Source organism: Callithrix jacchus, chromosome X (assembly GCF_049354715.1).
Source record: "Callithrix jacchus isolate 240 chromosome X, calJac240_pri, whole genome shotgun sequence".
NCBI classification, from domain to species: Eukaryota; Metazoa; Chordata; class Mammalia; order Primates; family Cebidae; genus Callithrix; species Callithrix jacchus.
This window is the reverse complement of record NC_133524.1, coordinates 115,737,017-115,759,096: the sequence shown is the minus strand read 5'-3', so window position 1 is coordinate 115,759,096 and position 22,080 is coordinate 115,737,017. Positions and strand designations below refer to the sequence as shown.

Sequence of the window (22,080 nt, the reverse complement as noted above, 5' to 3'; positions counted from 1 at the left end):
GTGGGTGGATCACCTGAGGTCAGGAGTTTGAAACCAGCCTGGCCAACATGGTGAAACTCTGTCTCTACTAAGAATTCAAAAATTAGCCAGGCATGGTGGCAGGTGCCTGTAGTCCCAGCTACTTGGGAGACTGAGGCGGGAGAATTGCTTGAACTCAGGAGGTGGAGGTTGCGGTTATCCATAATTGTGCCACTGCACTCCAGCCTAGGCCACAGAGTGAGACTCCATCTCTAAAAAATAAAAGAAAAAGAAAAGGAGAGGAGTACGCAGTTGAGGAGTAAGTTTTGCGTCAAAGCAGGAATCCAATCAGAGGTTCAGAATTGGAAGTACAATTTCATTTTTTTGCAGTTTCCAAAATTCAACCTTAAAGTCTCAGAAAAAGCTAATAGCGAGGACATACATTACAATTTGCAGGGGGAAATGTCAAATGAGGAGTTTGTCACGTATGACACGAGAGAAAAGTAAGAGCTGGTCCTAAAATCAAAAGCTGCCGTTCATCCTGAATTGAATTTCTGAATTTTGGTGGAGCAGAGTCGCTTTGAAGCCTTGTTCCCCTCTAGTTATACTGAATTGCTGATGATAACTGTTGACTCTGGGTAGTGTAGAAGTCACAAGCGTGTCCTTGTAGCACAAGTACAGAGAAGGATAGAACAAACTTTCATTGATGCAAACATTTAAATAGTCATGTTACTTCTGTATCCAATGTCCTAAAGTTTTAGGATTAGTTTTAGTTTTTTATTTGCTTTTATGAGCTTAGCATGAGGAATATTGGTAAACATCTCATTTTGTCTTCCTTCAGCATTTTTTCTATTAAGAGGTAAGATGTAGTCCTTGTTGGATTCTTGACAATCTAGGTTGTTTTATCTCAGGTCTCGTGATCTGAGCACATACCCTCTCCAGGAGGGAAACTGAACCAATGTCTGTTGTTGTTAGATGGCAACTTTTAGTCTCAGCTTGTTTTGTTGTGATGTTGATAAATAGTAACAGCATCCAAGTATGAAGCTAAGTGTGGTAAGTCACTTTACTAAATAGCTATGAGTTTTGAGAAATTAATTTTTTGATGCTGAATTAACCTCTTAGAAGTATTGAAAGGGGATGAATAGTATTAGTTTCTGCCTTCACTAGCATGCCTTTGTTTTGTCCAGGGAATAATCAGTTCATAGTTCATTCCTGTATTGGGCCTTATTGCATTGCTAGCTATAAAGAAATACCTAAGACTGGGTTGTTTATAAGAAAAGAGGTTTAGTTGGCCCACAGTTCTGCAAGCTGTATAAGCATGGCATCTGACATCGCTAAGATTCTGGGAGGCCTCAGGGAGCTTTTACCCATGGCAGAAGTTGAAGCAGGGGCAGGCATCTCATATCAAAGAGTGAGCAAGTGAGTGTGGGGAGGAGGTGCCACACTTTACAACAACCAGATATGTAAGAACTCACTATGGAGAGGACAGCACTAAGCCATGAGGGATCCGCCCCATAACCCAAACACCCCACCAGGCCCCACCTCCAACACTGGGCATTATATTTCCATGAGATTTGGGTGGGGACAAATATCCATACTACGTCAACTGTTCTGGTCTCATAAAAACAAAATGTTTAGACAACATCCTTGAGCTTTTGCCTGATTTTCATTCATCCTGCTAGCCCTTCCTAACATGTCATCTGTTCGCCTTTACTTACTAAATCACCACTTTATGTTTGCGCAGCTTTTAGAAACAGGTAGCCCAAGAGGCAGGTACAAGCTGTTTGCCTTTACTTACTAAATCACCACTTTATGTTTGCGCAGCTTTTAGAAACAGGTAGCCCAAGAGGCAGGTACAAGAGTCACCAAAAATGATTGAAAGTGAATGATTCTCAACTGGGTGAAAGTCCTAAGGGAAGGGAAAATTTCAAGAAGGAGAATGGCTGATGATGTCCCATGTCACAGAGAGGTTAAGAAATGGAAGTGTTCATTGGATTTGGGAGTCGTGAGGTCATTAGTGAACTATTGAGACTGATGACCTAAAAGAGACAGAAACCCTGTTACAGTGAGGGGTGAATGGCAGGTGGGAAATGGATGAGTGGATTTGGAATTCATCTCCTTTTAGGTGGCCATTGTAGTCATGGCCATTCTGTCACTTTAGTGGGAGAGAGTGAAGTAAGAAAAGCAGACCTAGGGCCCAGCCTTGAATAATGCTAACATTACATAGAGGTAAGGAAATGAATCTACAAAGACAGAGAAGCAGTAGCCAGAGAGTAGGAGAAAAACCAGAAGACTCTGGGTTACTTAATCCAAGAGAAAAGTGTTTCAAGAAAGAGGAGTGGCCAGCAGGGTACGATGCTGCTGAATGGCCAAGCACGATGCCTTAAAAAGGCCATGGTATTCAGTGACTTGCAAATCACTGATGCCCTAGAATTATGGGGCATAGAAGATCAGGTTGAGAATGGAAACAATATACAACCTTTTAGAGAAGTACAAGGGATCTTCAAAGGTCTGTGGACCCTTAGTTCTACTCTGAGGCCTCCTTCGCATTCTCCTGAACCTATAAATGTGTCACTCTCGTAAAAAAATCATGGCTTGCAATGAGTTCCTATATGGATTTTAAAATTTTTATTTGTTTACAAGAAGTATTGCTGTATTGCCCTGGCTGGAGTGCAGTGGTGCGATCTCAACTCAATGCATCCTCCACCTCCCACATTCAAGTGATTCTTCTGCCTCAGCCTCCCAAGTAGCTGTGACTATAGGCATGTGCTAACATGCCCAGCTAATTTTTGTATTTTTAGTAGAGACAGGGTTTCACTATGCTGGCCAGGCTGGTCTCGAACTTCTGACCTTGTGATTTGCCCGCCTCAGCCTCTGAAAGTACTACGATTATAGGCATGAGCCACTGCTCCCAGACTTCTTTTTTATTTAAAGGTATGGTCTCCCTCTGTCACCCAGGCTGGAGTGCAATGGCACAGTGAAGGCTCACTGCAGCCTTGACCTCCCAGATTCAAACGATTCTCCTTCCCCAATCTCCCAAGTAGCTGGCATTACAGGTGCCTGCCACCACACCCAGCTTATTTTTGTATTTGTACTAGAGAAAGGGGTACACCACCTAGGCAGGCCGGTCTCGAACTCCTGACGGCAACTGATCTGCCCACCTAGACCTCTCCAGATATTGCAATTACAGGCATAAACCACTACACCGGCCTGTGTGTTTTCTTTTTTCTTTTCTTTGACACAGAGTTTTGCTCTTGTTGCCCCAGCTGGAGTGCAATGATGCGATCTTGTCTCACTACAGCCTTTGGCACCCAGGTTGAAGTGATTCCCCTGTCTCAGCCTCCTGAGTAACTGGGATTATAGGCATGTGACACCACGCCAAGCTAATTTTTTCTATTTTTAGTAGAGATGGGGTTTCTCCATGTTCGTCAGTCTGGTCTTGAACTCCCAACTCCAGGTGGTCCGCCCGCCTCAGCCTCCCAAAGTCCCAAAGTGCTGGCATTACAAGCATGAGCCACCGCGCCTGGCTTTTTTTTTTTTTTTTTTTTTCTTTTTAACATGAAGTCTCATTCTGTTGCCCAGGGTAGAATGCAGTGGCCTGATCTTGGCTCACTACAACCTCCACCCTCTGAGTTGAAGCAGTTCTTTTTTTTTTTTTTTTTTTTTTTGAGGTGGAGTCTCACTCTGTCGCCCAGGCTGAAGTGCAGTGGCACAATCTTGGCTCACTGCAACCTCTGCCTCCCGGGTTCAAGCGATTCTCCTGTCTCAGCCTCCTGAGTAGCTGGGATTACAGGCACGCGCCACCACGCCCAGCTAATTTTTGTATTTGTAGAACAGACGGGGTTTCACCATGTTGATCAGGCTGCTCTTGAACTCCTGACCTCATGATCTGCCCTCCTCGGCCTCCCAAAGTGTTGGGATTACAGGCATCAGCCACCTTGCCAACCGAGTTGAAGCAATTCTTGTGCCTCAGCCGCCCGAGTAGCTAGGATTATAGGCACCCACCACCACACCTGGTGAATTTTTGTATTTTTAGTAGCAACAGGTTTTCACTCTGTTGGCCAGGCTGGTCTCGAACTCCTGACCTCAGGTGATACACCTGCCTTGGCCTCCCAAAGTGCTGGCATTACGGGCATGAGTCACTGCACCCAGCCTGGACATTTTTTTGTTTTCTTTTGCAGGGGAGGGGGATGAAGTCTCACTCTTGTTTGCCAGGCTGGAGTGCAATGGTGGGATCTTGGCTCACTCACTGCAACTTCTGCTTCCCGGGTTCAAGCAATTCTCCTACCCTCAGCCTCCCAAGTAGCTGGGATTATAGGCACCTGCCACAATGCCTGGCTAATTTTTATATTATTAGTAGAGATGGGGTTCCACCATGTTGGCCAGGGTGTTCTCAAACTCCTGAACTCAGGTGATCCACTCGCCTTGGCCTCCCAGAACACTGGGATTACAGGGGTAAACCACCATGTCTGGCCAATGCGTTTCAGTTAGAGAACAAAGAGGATTAATTTTTTTCCATGCAAATTGATGTGGATGACCTGCTGCTGCAGGCTTCATCTTCAACCTCATCATGTCCCTTCTTACAAGTTATCCATATGTAGACTGCTGATTCCTTTAGGGACATTGCTTTACTTTTGGTAAAGCATTAGTGATTTCTCCATTCTTCTACTCAAGCCTCACCTTAAATTCTATGTTTGTTCTTCCTTCAATTTTAGCAGAATTCATTTTGCTCTGATAGGGGCCTTTTTCAAACTGATGACGTCTCCTTTTTAATATCTCAAACTACATCCTTTGAGATATTTTTTAACGAGTTAGTACCAATTAATTTTGGTGCTGAAAGATTTTGCAATCGATGCGTAATTTCTCGATAATACACATTTTCCATGGACTTTTTGAAGACTTCTTATATGGCTGTTGATATGATTGGGCTCTGTGCCCCCACCCAAATTTCATCTTAAATTGTAATCCTCATGTGTCAAGGGAGGAGCTGGTGGGAGGTGATTGGATTGTGGGGGCAGTTTCCCGCAGGCTAATCTTGTGACAGTGAGTGAGTCTCACAGGATCTGATGGTTTTAAACAAGGCAGTTCTTCCTATGCTCACACTTCACCTCTAGTCTGCTGCCATGTAACATGTGTCCGCTTCCCCTTCTGCCATGATTATAAGCTTCCTGAGGAAACTTTCCTGGGGGCAGCCATGGAATTGTTAATTAAACCTTTTCGGCTGGGCACAATGGCTCACATCTGTAATCCCAGGACTTTGGGAGGCCAAGGCAGGTGGATCACTTGAGGTCAGGAGTTCAAGACCAGCCTAGCAAACATGGCGAAACCCCATCTCCACTAAAAATACAAAAAATTAGCTGGGCGTGCTGGCACCTGCCTATAATTCCAGCTACTCAGGAGGCTAAGGCAGGAGAAGCACTTAAACCTGGGAGGTGGAGGTTGCAGTGAACCAAGATCGTGCCATTGGACTTCAGCCTGGGTGACAAGAGGGAGACTCCATCTCATTAAAAAAATAAATTAAACCTCTTATCTATATATATTACCCACTCTCGGGTATTTTTTCTGCTAGTATGAAAACTGACTAATACAGCTGTGAAAGAAATGGAGATACCTAGGTTAATGATGTTAATGAAGCAGTATTTTAAATAGGAGAAAGTAAGTTTAGAAGCAAAAGAAAATCTCTAGAAAGATGAATACCCAAGAGAAAGAGGCAACTAATAGTGTAGGCTTCCTGCAAAGGCAGATGAAAATGGAACCCAGGGTAGAGGTTAGAGGAGTCGGCCTTAGGAGAAGCAACGCTCATGAACCACCAAGCATGAGTTGATACCGCTTGCCTCTTTGTCTAGCCTGTCGCCAGCCACCTCAAGGCTGTCTATGTCAGCCTCTCCCTCTTTTGTTCTACTTGCCTTGCCTGTCCAGCTCTGGGTAAACTGCACTTCCGCACTCCATCCTCTTAAATTTCTTCCACTGGCTCATTCATTTAGCAAACATGTACCGATCCTTGACTGTGTGTCCAGCCCTGGAGGTCAGGGATTCAAATAAGTCCCTGTGCCTGTGGAACTCATGTTTCAGTGTTGGCAAGAGACAAGTAGCAGTAGTCAGATCATGATGCACGATGTCAGAAGGGTCGTAGTAGCACGGGGTGGAGTGGGAGCCTCCTGCCCCTAAGCTGCAAGTGTTGCTGGAGAAAATCCCTCAACCAGATCAACTGGTAAAACCACAGGAGCGCCCTCCCTCCTGCTAAGCGATTTTTAAAACCCATCTTAAATTGATATCCTTTCCCAGCGCCACCTTTCTTCTTCTAATTTTCCACCTTGCTCTCATTTCTTATGTTGCAGACAAGGGGGGTAAGGACCACTTCCTCATAAGGCATAATTTCATGTCCTTGATAACTATAGGCCAGGCACAGTGGCTCATGCCTGTAATTCCAGCACTTTGGGAGGCCAAGGCTGGTGGATCACTTGAGGTCAGCAGTTGGAGACAAACCTGGCCTACATGGTGAAACCCCGTCTCTACTAAAAATACAAAAATTAGCCGGGCATGTTGGGGTGCACCTGTAGTTCCAGTACTCGGCAGACTGAGGCAGGAGGATTGCCTGAATTTGAGAGGCAAAGGTTGCAGTGAGCCAAGATTGCACCACTGCACTCCAGCCTGGGCAACAAGAGCAAAACTCTGTCTAAAAAAAAGAAAAAAAAAGAAGGCGGGGCGCCATGGCTCACACCTGTAATCCAGCACTTTAGGAGGCTGAGATGGGTGGATCACGAGGTCAGGAGTTCGAGACCAGCCTGACCAACACGGTGAAACCCTGTCTCTACTAAAAATATGAAAAATTAACCAGGCGTGGTGGCACTCACCTATAATCCCCGCTACTCCAGAGGCTGAGTCAGGAGAATCGCTTGAACTTGGGAGCTGGAGGTTGCAGTGAGCTGAGATCTGGCCACTAACTCTAGCCTGGGCAACGGAGCGAGACTCTGTCACAAAAAAAAAAAAAAGAAAGAAAGAAAGAAAGAAATGGGCCAAGCATGATGGCTAATGCAGGTAATCTTAGCATTTCGGAGGCCAAGGTGGGAGGATTACTTAACTTCAGGAATTCAAGACCAGCCTGGATAACATAGAGAGACCCCATCTCTATTAAAAATTTTTAAAACTTAGCCCAATGTGACAGAGCGTGCCTGCAATCCCAACTACTAGGGAGCTGAGGTGGGAGGATTGCTTGTGTCTGGTATGTTGAGGCTGCAGTGAGCCACAATCTTGCCATTTGCACTTCAGCCTGGGTGACAAAATGAGAACATGTCTCAAAAAAAGGAACTTATACTAGGCTTGTAAAATAATAATTGTGAAATGATTTCTTTTCTTTGGAGATGGAGAGAAGAAGTGGTCAAGGTGTCATTTACCATGCCTTCACATTTTTGGTCTTAAATAACTGGGCTTTAGTATATATTAACATACAAGTTATGACTTGAAAATCCCATGTAAAAGCTGAGTAGCATTGTTGTAACAGTAACATATGTCATTGTACTTCAGGATTATCCAGAGATGCAACGTTACCAACAAGGAGCTCGAAGCCAAGGTCGACTCTGGTACCCTGAAGACAGCACCAAGTCTGGAGATTCAGCACTAGAAAGAAAGCAGGAAAGTGGTATTAGCCATACAAAAGAAGAGGAGAGGCCGGGTGTGGTGGCTCATGCCTGTAATCCCAGCACCTTGGGAGGCCAAGGTGAATGGATCACCTGAGGTCAGGAGTTTGAGACCAGCCTGGCCAACATGGTGAAACCCTGTCTCTACTAAAAATACAAAATTTAGCTGGGCGTGGTGGCAGGCACCTGTAGTCTCAGATACTTGGGAGGCTAAGGCAGGAGAATTGCTTGAACTCAGGAGGCAGAGGTTCCAGTGAGCCATGATCTTGCCAGGCAGAGGTTCCAGTGAGCCATCATCTTGCCACTGCACTCCAGCCTGGGCAACAGAGCAAGACTCTGTCTCCAAAAAAAAAAAAAAAAAGAGAGAGAGAGAGAGAAGAGGAGAGGAGTATATAGCAGAGGAGTAAGTTTTGCCTCAAAGCAGGAATCTGATCAGATGTCAGAATTGAAATTATAATCTCATTGTTTTTGCAATTTTTATAAATTAACTTTAAAGTGTCAGAAAAAGGTAATGGCGAGGACATGCATTGCAATTTGCAGGGAGTTCATTACCTGTGACACGAGAGAAAAGTAAGACCTGTTTCTAAAATCAAAAGCTGCTGTTCATCCTGAATTGAATTTCTGAATTTTGGTGGAGCAGAGTCGCTTTGAAGCCTTGTTCCCCTCTAGTTATACTGAATTGCTGATGATAACTGTTGACTCTGGGTAGTGTAGAAGTCACAAGCGTGTCCTTGTAGCACAAGTACAGGGAAGGATAGAACAAACTTTCATTGATGCAAACATTTAAATAGTCATGTTACTTCTGTATCCAATGTCCTAAAGTTTTGGGATTAGTTTTAGTTTTTTATTTGCTTTTATGAGCTTAGCATGAGGAATATTTGTAAACATCTCATTTTGTCTTCCTTCAGCATTTTTTCTATCAAGAGGTAAGATGTAGTCCTTGTTGGATTCTTGACAATCTAGGTTGTTTTATCTCAGGTCTCGTGATCTGAGCACATACCCTCTCCAGGAGGGAAACTGAACCAATGTCTGTTGTTGTTAGATGGCAACTTTTAGTCTCAGCTTGTTTTGTTGTGATGTTGATAAATAGTAACAGCATCCAAGTATGAAGCTAAGTGTGGTAAGTCACTTTACTAAATAGCTGTGAGTTTTGAGAAATTAATTTTTTGATACTGAATTAACCTCTTAGAAGTATTGACAGGGGATGAATGATGTTAGTTTCTTCCTTCACTAGCATGGCTTTGTCCACCAGGGAATGATCAGTTCACGGTTCACTCCTATATTAGGCCATTCTTGCATTGCTGTAAGGAAATACCTGAGACTGGGTAGTTGATAAGAAAAGAGGTTTGGCCAGGCGCAGTGGCTCATGCCTGTTATCCTAGCACTTTGGGAGGCCGAGGTGGGAGAATCAGTTGATGTCAGGAGTTCGAGACCAGCCTGGCCAACATGGTGAAACCTGTCTCTACTAAAAATACAAAAAAATTAGCCAGGCATGGTGGCACATGCCTGTAGTCCCAGCTACTCAGGAGGCTGAGGGAGGAGAATTGCCTGAATCCAGGAGGTGGAGGTTGCGGTGAGCCGAGATTGCGCCATTGCACTCCAGCCTGGGTAACAAGAGCGAAACTCCATCTCAAAAAAAAAAAAGAAAAAAGAAAAAAAAAGAGATTTATTTGGCTCACAGTTCTGCAGGCTGTACAAGCGAGGCATCTCAGATTGCTCAGCTTCTGGGAGGCCTCAGAGAGCTTTTACTCATGGCAGAAGGTGAAGCAAGGGCAGGCATTTCACATCACAGAGTGAGCAAGAGAGTGAGTGTGGGGAGGAGGTGCCACACTTTACAACAACCAGATCTGTAAGAACTCACTATGGAGAGGGCAGCACTAAGCCATGAGGGATCCGCCCCATAACCCAAACACCCCACCAGGCCCCACCTCCAACACTGGGCATTATATTGCCTTGAGATTTGGGTGGGGACAAGTATCCAAACCACATCAACTCTTCTTGTTCTGTAAGAACAAAATGTTTAGACAACATCCTCGAGCTTTTGCCTGATTTTCATTCATCCTGCCAGTCCTTCCTGAGCTACCGTGTCCTACCACAAATGGATTTTTAAAAGAACATAGGCCAGGCATGGTGGCTTCCACCTGTAATCCCAACACTTTGGGAGGCTGAGGTGGGTGGATCACCTGAGGTCAGGAGTTCAAGACCAGTCTGGCCAACATGGCGAAACCCCATCTCTACCAAAAAATACAAAAACAAAAAATTTAGCCAGGCATGGTGGCATGCACCTGTAGTCCAGAGTTCTCCGGAGGCTCAGGCAGCAGAATCACTTGAACCCGTGAGGTGGAGGTTGCAGTGAGCCGAGATCACGCCACTACACTCCTGCCTAGGTGACAGAATAAGACTCCAAACCCCCAACCCCCCCAAAGAAAGGCCAAGCGTGGTGTCACTCACACGCCTGTTGTCCTAGCACTTTGGGAGGCCAAGGCAGATGTTTCACTTGAGATCAGGGGTCCGAGACCAGCCTTGCTAACATGGCAAAACCCCGTCTCTACTAAAAATACAAAAATTAGCCAGGCCCAGTGGCAGGGGCCTGTAATCCCAACTACTCAGGAGGCTGAGGCAGGAGAATTGCTAGAACCCAGAAGGCGGAGGTTGCAGTAAGCCGAAATCGCACCACTGCACTTCTGCCTGGGTGACAGAGCCAGACTCCATCTGAAAAAAGAAAAGAAACAGAAAAAAAGGAAAGTTTGTAGAAAATAGAACTAAAAAGAAAAAATATAAATTTCTCATCATAAGGTCCACCAAGGTCAAGACACTTTCGTCAGCAACGATACTGGCCATTTATTTATTTATTTTTGTCTCTTGCTCACAATTGGATACTAACCATTTCATCCATCCCCAAAGAAGTGGAGGTCCTGGGAATTTAACCACATCAATGCACTCTTTCTTACATTATCAGTTGAAGAGAAATGGGTGCCCTTTACAGACTTTTTAAGACTAGAAAACAAAAAGGTGTCAGAAGGAGCTAAATTCCTACTGTAAGGTAGATGCCTAATGGTTTCCCATTGAAACTCTCAAAATTGCACTTGTTTGATGAGACGCATGAGCAGAAGCTTTGCTGAAGTAGAAAAGGCCTCTCTGGTGAAGCTTTCCTGGGCATTTTGCTGCTAACGCTTTGGCTTTCTCAAAACACTCATAATAAGCAGGTGTGATTATTCTTCCACCCTCCAGAAAGTCAACAAGGGAAGTTCCTCAAGCAGCTCAATAAACTATTGCCATGGCCTTTGCTCTTGGCCAGTCCACTTTGCTTTGACTGGACCACTTCTACCTCTTTGGAGCCATTACTCTGATTATACTTTGCCTTCAGAGTCATACTGGGAAAGCCATGTATCACCTCCTGTTACGCTTTCCAGATTGCTGCTTTATGATCTATTGGTTGGTACCAACGTAATTGTGGCTTTTGACATTCCATGGCATAAACAGCAATTAATATGCAGCAACCTAATAGATCCCACTTGTTTAAAATTTCCATCGAAAGCTCTGCTCTCTTCTGCAGTTGATCTGGTTTTGGCACCCATCAAGTGGAAAGTTTGCTCAACTTTTAATTTTTCAGTCAGAATTGTGTAAGCTGAAACAATTGGGATGTCTATGGTGTTGGCTGTTGTTTCTGCTGTTAATTGTTGGTCCTTTTCTTTTTTTGAGACAGAGTCTCACTCTTTCACAGAGGTTGGAGGCCAGTTGCATGATCTTGCCTCACTGCAACCTCCACCTCTGGGTTCAATAATTCTCCTGCCTCAGCCTCCAGAGTAGTTGGGATTAGAGGCACCTGCCACCCACCCCACCCCCCAGATAATTTGTATATATTTATTAGATGTGGGGTTTCACCACGTTGGCCAGACTGATCTTGAACTTCTGACCACAGGTGATCCGCCCGACTTGGCCTCCCAGAGTGCTGGGATTACAGGGGCGAACCACCATGTCTGGCCAATGCGTTTCAGTTAGAGAACAAAGAGGATTCATTTTTTTCCTTACAAATTGATGCGAATGACCTGCTGCTGCAGGCTTCATCTTCAACATCATCTTGTCCCTTCTTACAAGTTTTTCATATGTAAACTGCTGATTTATTTAGGGGCATTGTCCCCATAAACATTTGGTAAAGCATCAGTGATTTTACCATTCTTCCACCCAAACATCACCTTAATGTTTGTTCTTCCTTCAGTTTTAGCAGAATTCAGTTTGCTCTGATACTGGCTTTTTAAAAAGTGATGATTTCTCCTTTTTCATACCTCAGACTGGATCCTGTTGATGTATTTTTTAACGAGTTAGTAACAGTTTCTTTTGGTACCAAAAGATTTTGCAATCTATGCATAGTTTCTTGATAATAACTTTTTGAAGACTTCTCATATGGTTGTTGATACGATTGGGCTCTGTGCCCCCACCCACATCTCATTTTGAATTGTAATCCTCATTTGTCAAGGGAGGAACTTGGTGGGAGGTGATTTGATTATGGAGGCAGTTTCCCACATGCTGATTTCATGATAGTGAAAGAGTCTCAGATCTGATCGTTTTATACAAGGCAGTTTTTCCTATGCTCACACTTGACCTCTGGTCTGCTGCCATGTAAGATGTGCCTGCTTCCCCTTCTGCCATGATTGTAAATTTCCTGAGGCTTCCCAAGCCATGTGGAATTGTGAGTGAATTAGACCTCTTCCCTTTCTATATTATGTAGTCTCAGGTATTTCTTTCTACCGGTGTGAAAACTCACTAATACAGCTCTGAAAGAAATGGAGATACACAGATTAATGGTTTTAATGAAGCATCATTTTAAATATGAGAACGTAAGTTTAGAAGCCAAAAGGAAAGCTCTAGATGGATGAATATCCAAGAGAAAGGACAAGTAATAGTGTAGGCTTCCTGTAAAAGGCAGGTGAAAATGGAAGCCAAAGTAGAGGTTAGAGGAGAAACAATGTTCCTGAATGACCAAGCATGAGTTGATACCGCTTGCCTCTTTGTCTAGCCTGTCGCCAGCCATCTCAAGGCTGTCTATGTCAGCATCTCCCTCTTTTCTTCTACTTGCCTTGCCTGTCCAGCTCTGGGTAAACTGCACTTCCCCACCCCACCCTCTTAAATTTCTTCCACTGGCTCATTCATTTAGCAAACATGTACCGATCCTTGACTGTGTGTCCAGCCCTGGAGGTCAGGGATTCAAATAAGTCCCTGTGCCTGTGGAACTCATGTTTCAGTGTTGGCAAGAGACAAGTAGCAGTAGTCAGATCATGATGCACGATGTCAGAAGGGTCGTAGTAGCACGGGGTGGAGTGGGAGCCTCCTGCCCCTAAGCTGCAAGTGTTGCTGGAGAAAATCCCTCAACCAGATCAACTGGCAAAACCACAGGAGCGCCCTCCCTCCTGCTAAGCGATTTTTAAAACCCATCTTAAATTGATATCCTTTCCCAGCGCCACCTTTCTTCTTCTAATTTGCCACCTTGCTCTCATTTCTTATGTTGCAGACAAGGGGGGTAAGGACCACTTCCTCATAAGGCATAATTTCATGTCCTTGATAACTATAGGCCAGGCACAGTGGCTCGTGCCTGTAATTCCAGCACTTTGGGAGACCAAGGCAGGTGGATCACTTGAGGTCAGCAGTTGGAGACAAATCTGGCCTACATGGTGAAACCCCATCTCTAATAAAAATACAAAAATTAGCCGGGCATGTTGGGGTGCACCTGTAGTTCCAGTACTCGGCAGACTGAGGCAGGAGAATTGCCTGAATTTGAGAGGCAGAGGTTGCAGTGAGCTGAGACTGCAAACTGCACTCTAGCCTGGGCAACAAGAGCAAAATTTTGTCTCAAGAAAAAAAAAAAAAAAGAATGAGCCAAGCGTGATGCCTCATGCAGGTAATCCTAGCATTTGGGAGGCCAAGGCAGGAGGACGGCTTAACTTCAGGAATTCAAGACCATCCTGGATAGCAGAGGGAGACCGCATCTCTATTAAAAAATTTAAAACGTAGCCCAGTATGGTGGAGCGTGTCTGCAATCCCAGCTGCTAAGGCACTGAGGTGGGAGGATCGCTTGAGTCTGGAATTATTGAGGCTGCAGTGAGCTGCAATCTTGCCACTGGCACTTCAGCCTGGATGATACAATGAGACCATGCCTCCAAAAAATAGGAAGTGATAGCAGGCTTATAAAATAATGATTACTAAATGGTTGCTTTTCTTTGGAGATGGAAAGAGGAAGTGGTCAAGTTTTCACTTACCACGCCTTCAATGACTGGGCTTTAGTGTATATTAATATATGTTATGACCTGAAAATCCCAAGTAAAAGTTTGGTGACATTGTTGTAAAAGTAACATATTCTGTTGTACTTCAGGATCATCCAGGGACGCAGCGTTCCCATCCAGGAGCTCGAAACCGAGGTCGATTCCGGTGCCCTGATGACAAGTCTGAAAATTCAGCAGTAAAAAGAAAGCAGGAAAGTGGTATTACCCATAGAAAGGGAGAGGATGGGTGTGATAGCTCACACCCGTAATCACAGCACTTTGGGAGGCCGAGGTGGGTGGATCACCTGAGGTCAGGAGTTTGAAACCAGCCTGGCCAACATGGTGAAACTGTCTCTACTAAAAACTCAAAAATTAGGTCGTCTGACCAAGTCTCAGCGCAGCGCACCGGCCGGCTTATCGCTGGCCTGGAGCCCACACCCACCGGGTCCCTGACCCCGCGCCCCCTGGGCGCCCCCCGTGCCGGGTTCCCAGCATGCCTCGCTCCCGTAAGGGCAACACGCTCCGAAAGGGTGGTCAGCGCCGTGGAGGAGGTGCCCAGAGCAGTGCCCAAGCTGACTCAGGTTCCAGTGAGGATGAGGCAGCCAGTGAGGCCCACAGCACCGCCAGTGAATGCCCCAGCCTTCTCAGCACCACTGCAGAGGACAGCCTTGGGGGGGATGTCGTGGATGAGCAGAGCCAGCAAGAAGACCTTGAGGAAAAGCTGAAGGAGTATGTGGACTGCCTCATAGACAAGAGTGCCAAGACCCGGCAGGGTGCTCTTGAGAGCCTGCGCCTGGCCCTGGCGTCCCGCCTACTCCCCGACTTCTTGCTGGAGTGCCGCCTCACACTAGCCGATGCCCTGGAAAAGTGCCTCAAGAAAGGGAAGGGTGAGGAACAGGCCCTGGCGGCTCCTGTGCTAGGCCTGCTCTGCGTGCAGCTGGGCCCTGGACCCAAGGGTGAGGAGCTGTTCCACAGCCTGCAGCCCCTGCTGGTCTCTGTGCTCAGTGACAGCACAGCTAGCCCTGCTGCCCAGCTCCACTGCGCTTCTTCTGCTCTTGGCCTGGGCTGCTGCGTGGCTGCCGCCGACATCCAGGACCTGGTCTCTTGCCTTGCCTGCTTAGAAAGTGTTTTCAGCCAGTTCTATGGCTTGGGTAGCTCTGCAACTCCTGTGGTCCCTGCCAGCCTGCACGGCCTACTCTGTGCTGCCCTGCAGGCCTGGGCATTACTGCTCACCATCTGCCCCAGCACCCACTTCAGCCACATCCTTGACAGGCAGCTGCCCCGGCTGCCCCAGCTCTTGTCCAGTGAAAGTGTGAACCTGCGGATTGCTGCCGGTGAAACCATTGCCCTGCTCTTTGAGCTTGCCCGGGACCTTGAGGAGGAGTTTGTTTACAAGGACATGGAGGCCCTCTGCAGTGCCCTGCGCACTCTGGCCACTGACAGCAACAAGTACCGTGCCAAGGCCGATCGCCGGCGCCAGCGCTCTACTTTCTGCGCCGTGCTGCACTCCGTGGAGAACAATGAGCTACTCCGTGACATCTTTGGGCTGGGCCCTGTGCTGGTGCTGGATGCTGCTGCCCTGAAGGCCTGCAAGGTTCCACGCTTCGAGAAGCACCTGTACAATGCCGCCACCTTCAAAGCCCGGACGAAGGCTCGAAGCCGTGTGCGGGACAAGCGGGCAGACATCCTGTGAAGCAGGACCAGCTGAAGAGGAGACTCTCCATACCTTTGGTCCGTATTCTTAACAGAAGACGGTGCGACAACTGGTCTCCACCAGTATTTGTCACTTTATTTTTTTAATGAGAAAACCAAAAACAGACATGGGGTGGGCAGCTGGGGGCCCAGACACTTGGGACCCTGGCTCCTTTGTCCCTGCATTCAGCCCTGTGGCCTCTTCCTGCCCTGTCTCAGGCCAGGCTAAATATGCGCCTGTCCCAGGGCTGTGGGGCAGGCACTAGGGGACCTTTCCCTTCCTTTTCTTTCTCAGGCCTTGCTCCCCTAGGATGACCCACTCTTAGGTGGGTGGTGGCATCTGGACAAATGCCACCACAGCAGGTGGGGAGGCAAAGCTACCTGGAATGGATTTGTGTGCTGATTTTTAAGGATTATTAGAGATATTAAACAGAATGCTCAGCCTTCAAAAAAAAAAATTCAAAAATTAGCCAGGCATGGTGGCAGGTGCCTGTAGTCCCAGCTACTCGGGAGACTGAGGCAGGAGAATTGCTTGAACTCAGGAGGTGGAGGTTGCGGTGATCCATAATTCTGCCACTGCACTCCAGCCTGGGCAACAGAGTGAGACTCCATCTCTAAAAAATAAAAGAAAAAGAAAAGGAGAGGAGTACGCAGTTGAGGAGTAAGTTTTGCGTCAAAGCAGGAATCCAATCAGAGGTTCAGAATTGGAAGTACAATTTCATTTTTTTGCAGTTTCCAAAATTCAACCTTAAAGTCTCAGAAAAAGCTAATAGCGAGGACATACATTACAATTTGCAGGGGGAAATGTCAAATGAGGAGTTTGTCACGTATGACATGAGAGAAAAGTAAGAGCTGGTCCTAAAATCAAAAGCTGCCGTTCATCCTGAATTGAATTTCTGAATTTTGGTGGAGCAGAGTCGCTTTGAAGCCTTGTTCCCCTCTAGTTATACTGAATTGCTGATGATAACTGTTGACTCTGGGTAGTGTAGAAGTCACAAGCGTGTTCTTGTAGCACAAGTACAGAGAAGGATAGAACAAACTTTCATTGATGCAAACATTTAAATAGTCATGTTACTTCTGTATCCAATGTCCTAAAGTTTTAGGATTAGTTTTAGTTTTTTATTTGCTTTTATGAGATTAGCATGAGGAATATTTGTAAACATCTCATTTTGTCTTCCTTCAGCATTTTTTCTATTAAGAGGTAAGATGTAGTCCTTGTTGGATTCTTGACAATCTAGGTTGTTTTATCTCAGGTCTCGTGATCTGAGCACATACCCTCTCCAGGAGGGAAACTGAACCAATGTCTGTTGTTGTTAGATGGCAACTTTTAGTCTCAGCTTGTTTTGTTGTGATGTTGATAAATAGTAACAGCATCCAAGTATGAAGCTAAGTGTGGTAAGTCACTTTACTAAATAGCTATGAGTTTTGAGAAATTAATTTTTTGATACTGAATTAACCTCTTAGAAGTATTGAAAGGGGATGAATAGTATTAGTTTCTGCCTTCACTAGCATGCCTTTGTTTTGTCCAGGGAATAATCAGTTCATAGTTCATTCCTGTATTGGGCCTTATTGCATTGCTAGCTATAGAGAAATACCTAAGACTGGGTTGTTTATAAGAAAAGAGGTTTAGTTGGCCCACAGTTCTGCAAGCTGTATAAGCATGGCATCTGACATCGCTAAGATTCTGGGAGGCCTCAGGGAGCTTTTACCCATGGCAGAAGTTGAAGCAGGGGCAGGCATCTCATATCAAAGAGTGAGCAAGTGAGTGTGGGGAGGAGGTGCCACACTTTACAACAACCAGATATGTAAGAACTCACTATGGAGAGGACAGCACTAAGCCATGAGGGATCCGCCCCATAACCCAAACACCCCACCAGGCCCCACCTCCAACACTGGGCATTATATTTCCATGAGATTTGGGTGGGGACAAATATCCATACTACGTCAACTGTTCTGGTCTCATAAAAACAAAATGTTTAGACAGCATCCTTGAGCTTTTGCCTGATTTTCATTCATCCTGCTAGCCCTTCCTAACATGTCATCTGTTCGCCTTTACTTACTAAATCACCACTTTATGTTTGCGCAGCTTTTAGAAACAGGTAGCCCAAGAGGCAGGTACAAGAGCCACCAAAAATGATTGAAAGTGAATGATTCTCAACTGGGTGAAAGTCCTAAGGGAAGGGAAAATTTCAAGAAGGAGAATGGCTGATGATGTCCCATGTCACAGAGAGGTTAAGAAATGGAAGTGTTCATTGGATTTGGGAGTCGTGAGGTCATTAGTGAACTATTGAGACTGATGACCTAAAAGAGACAGAAACCCTGTTACAGTGAGGGGTGAATGGCAGGTGGGAAATGGATGAGTGGATTTGGAATTCATCTCCTTTTAGGTGGCCATTGTAGTCATGGCCATTCTGTCACTTTAGTGGGAGAGAGTGAAGTAAGAAAAGCAGACCTAGGGCCCAGCCTTGAATAATGCTAACATTACATAGAGGTAAGGAAATGAATCTACAAAGACAGAGAAGCAGTAGCCAGAGAGTAGGAGAAAAACCAGAAGACTCTGGGTTACTTAATCCAAGAGAAAAGTGTTTCAAGAAAGAGGAGTGGCCAGCAGGGTACGATGCTGCTGAATGGCCAAGCACGATGCCTTAAAAAGGCCATGGTATTCAGTGACTTGCAAATCACTGATGCCCTAGAATTATGGGGCATAGAAGATCAGGTTGAGAATGGAAACAATATACAACCTTTTAGAGAAGTACAAGGGATCTTCAAAGGTCTGTGGACCCTTAGTTCTACTCTGAGGCCTCCTTCGCATTCTCCTGAACCTATAAATGTGTCACTCTCGTAAAAAAATCATGGCTTGCAATGAGTTCCTATATGGATTTTAAAATTTTTATTTGTTTACAAGAAGTATTGCTGTATTGCCCTGGCTGGAGTGCAGTGGTGCGATCTCAACTCAATGCATCCTCCACCTCCCACATTCAAGTGATTCTTCTGCCTCAGCCTCCCAAGTAGCTGTGACTATAGGCATGTGCTAACATGCCCAGCTAATTTTTGTATTTTTAGTAGAGACAGGGTTTCACTATGCTGGCCAGGCTGGTCTCGAACTTCTGACCTTGTGATTTGCCCGCCTCAGCCTCTGAAAGTACTACGATTATAGGCATGAGCCACTGCTCCCAGACTTCTTTTTTATTTAAAGGTATGGTCTCCCTCTGTCACCCAGGCTGGAGTGCAATGGCACAGTGAAGGCTCACTGCAGCCTTGACCTCCCAGATTCAAACGATTCTCCTTCCCCAATCTCCCAAGTAGCTGGCATTACAGGTGCCTGCCACCACACCCAGCTTATTTTTGTATTTGTACTAGAGAAAGGGGTACACCACCTAGGCAGGCCGGTCTCGAACTCCTGACGGCAACTGATCTGCCCACCTAGACCTCTCCAGATATTGCAATTACAGGCATAAACCACTACACCGGCCTGTGTGTTTTCTTTTTTCTTTTCTTTGACACAGAGTTTTGCTCTTGTTGCCCCAGCTGGAGTGCAATGATGCGATCTTGTCTCACTACAGCCTTTGGCACCCAGGTTGAAGTGATTCCCCTGTCTCAGCCTCCTGAGTAACTGGGATTATAGGCATGTGACACCACGCCAAGCTAATTTTTTCTATTTTTAGTAGAGATGGGGTTTCTCCATGTTCGTCAGTCTGGTCTTGAACTCCCAACTCCAGGTGGTCCGCCCGCCTCAGCCTCCCAAAGTCCCAAAGTGCTGGCATTACAAGCATGAGCCACCGCGCCTGGCTTTTTTTTTTTTTTTTTTTTTCTTTTTAACATGAAGTCTCATTCTGTTGCCCAGGGTAGAATGCAGTGGCCTGATCTTGGCTCACTACAACCTCCACCCTCTGAGTTGAAGCAGTTCTTTTTTTTTTTTTTTTTTTTTGAGGTGGAGTCTCACTCTGTCGCCCAGGCTGAAGTGCAGTGGCACAATCTTGGCTCACTGCAACCTCTGCCTCCCGGGTTCAAGCGATTCTCCTGTCTCAGCCTCCTGAGTAGCTGGGATTACAGGCACGCGCCACCACGCCCAGCTAATTTTTGTATTTGTAGAACAGACGGGGTTTCACCATGTTGATCAGGCTGCTCTTGAACTCCTGACCTCATGATCTGCCCTCCTCGGCCTCCCAAAGTGTTGGGATTACAGGCATCAGCCACCTTGCCAACCGAGTTGAAGCAATTCTTGTGCCTCAGCCGCCCGAGTAGCTAGGATTATAGGCACCCACCACCACACCTGGTGAATTTTTGTATTTTTAGTAGCAACAGGTTTTCACTCTGTTGGCCAGGCTGGTCTCGAACTCCTGACCTCAGGTGATACACCTGCCTTGGCCTCCCAAAGTGCTGGCATTACGGGCATGAGTCACTGCACCCAGCCTGGACATTTTTTTGTTTTCTTTTGCAGGGGAGGGGGATGAAGTCTCACTCTTGTTTGCCAGGCTGGAGTGCAATGGTGGGATCTTGGCTCACTCACTGCAACTTCTGCTTCCCGGGTTCAAGCAATTCTCCTACCCTCAGCCTCCCAAGTAGCTGGGATTATAGGCACCTGCCACAATGCCTGGCTAATTTTTATATTATTAGTAGAGATGGGGTTCCACCATGTTGGCCAGGGTGTTCTCAAACTCCTGAACTCAGGTGATCCACTCGCCTTGGCCTCCCAGAACACTGGGATTACAGGGGTAAACCACCATGTCTGGCCAATGCGTTTCAGTTAGAGAACAAAGAGGATTAATTTTTTTCCATGCAAATTGATGTGGATGACCTGCTGCTGCAGGCTTCATCTTCAACCTCATCATGTCCCTTCTTACAAGTTATCCATATGTAGACTGCTGATTCCTTTAGGGACATTGCTTTACTTTTGGTAAAGCATTAGTGATTTCTCCATTCTTCTACTCAAGCCTCACCTTAAATTCTATGTTTGTTCTTCCTTCAATTTTAGCAGAATTCATTTTGCTCTGATAGGGGCCTTTTTCAAACTGATGACGTCTCCTTTTTAATATCTCAAACTACATCCTTTGAGATATTTTTTAACGAGTTAGTACCAATTAATTTTGGTGCTGAAAGATTTTGCAATCGATGCGTAATTTCTCGATAATACACATTTTCCATGGACTTTTTGAAGACTTCTTATATGGCTGTTGATATGATTGGGCTCTGTGCCCCCACCCAAATTTCATCTTAAATTGTAATCCTCATGTGTCAAGGGAGGAGCTGGTGGGAGGTGATTGGATTGTGGGGGCAGTTTCCCGCAGGCTAATCTTGTGACAGTGAGTGAGTCTCACAGGATCTGATGGTTTTAAACAAGGCAGTTCTTCCTATGCTCACACTTCACCTCTAGTCTGCTGCCATGTAACATGTGTCCGCTTCCCCTTCTGCCATGATTATAAGCTTCCTGAGGAAACTTTCCTGGGGGCAGCCATGGAATTGTTAATTAAACCTTTTCGGCTGGGCACAATGGCTCACATCTGTAATCCCAGGACTTTGGGAGGCCAAGGCAGGTGGATCACTTGAGGTCAGGAGTTCAAGACCAGCCTAGCAAACATGGCGAAACCCCATCTCCACTAAAAATACAAAAAATTAGCTGGGCGTGCTGGCACCTGCCTATAATTCCAGCTACTCAGGAGGCTAAGGCAGGAGAAGCACTTAAACCTGGGAGGTGGAGGTTGCAGTGAACCAAGATCGTGCCATTGGACTTCAGCCTGGGTGACAAGAGGGAGACTCCATCTCATTAAAAAAATAAATTAAACCTCTTATCTATATATATTACCCACTCTCGGGTATTTTTTCTGCTAGTATGAAAACTGACTAATACAGCTGTGAAAGAAATGGAGATACCTAGGTTAATGATGTTAATGAAGCAGTATTTTAAATAGGAGAAAGTAAGTTTAGAAGCAAAAGAAAATCTCTAGAAAGATGAATACCCAAGAGAAAGAGGCAACTAATAGTGTAGGCTTCCTGCAAAGGCAGATGAAAATGGAACCCAGGGTAGAGGTTAGAGGAGTCGGCCTTAGGAGAAGCAACGCTCATGAACCACCAAGCATGAGTTGATACCGCTTGCCTCTTTGTCTAGCCTGTCGCCAGCCACCTCAAGGCTGTCTATGTCAGCCTCTCCCTCTTTTGTTCTACTTGCCTTGCCTGTCCAGCTCTGGGTAAACTGCACTTCCGCACTCCATCCTCTTAAATTTCTTCCACTGGCTCATTCATTTAGCAAACATGTACCGATCCTTGACTGTGTGTCCAGCCCTGGAGGTCAGGGATTCAAATAAGTCCCTGTGCCTGTGGAACTCATGTTTCAGTGTTGGCAAGAGACAAGTAGCAGTAGTCAGATCATGATGCACGATGTCAGAAGGGTCGTAGTAGCACGGGGTGGAGTGGGAGCCTCCTGCCCCTAAGCTGCAAGTGTTGCTGGAGAAAATCCCTCAACCAGATCAACTGGTAAAACCACAGGAGCGCCCTCCCTCCTGCTAAGCGATTTTTAAAACCCATCTTAAATTGATATC

General features: G+C 45.8%; 2 pseudogenes across 8 annotated transcripts in view; both read left to right on the top strand.

The window, feature by feature from the left end:
- The window catches only part of LOC128930710 (interferon-related developmental regulator 2 pseudogene), a 76,227-nt pseudogene that overhangs the window by 29,800 nt on the left and 24,347 nt on the right, over positions 1 to 22,080 (top strand). For all 7 annotated transcript variants that reach the window (XR_013531528.1, XR_013531523.1, XR_013531525.1 and 4 more), the window contains one exon: positions 7,483 to 14,144. The product of XR_013531528.1 is annotated as an interferon-related developmental regulator 2 pseudogene, transcript variant X7 (transcript). The remainder of the gene's footprint in view (positions 1 to 7,482; positions 14,145 to 22,080) is intronic.
- Positions 14,335 to 22,080, top strand: part of LOC100413426 (interferon-related developmental regulator 2 pseudogene) — a 32,093-nt pseudogene continuing 24,347 nt past the window's right edge. The window contains exon 1 of the transcript XR_013531529.1: positions 14,335 to 15,583. The product of XR_013531529.1 is annotated as an interferon-related developmental regulator 2 pseudogene (transcript). The remainder of the gene's footprint in view (positions 15,584 to 22,080) is intronic.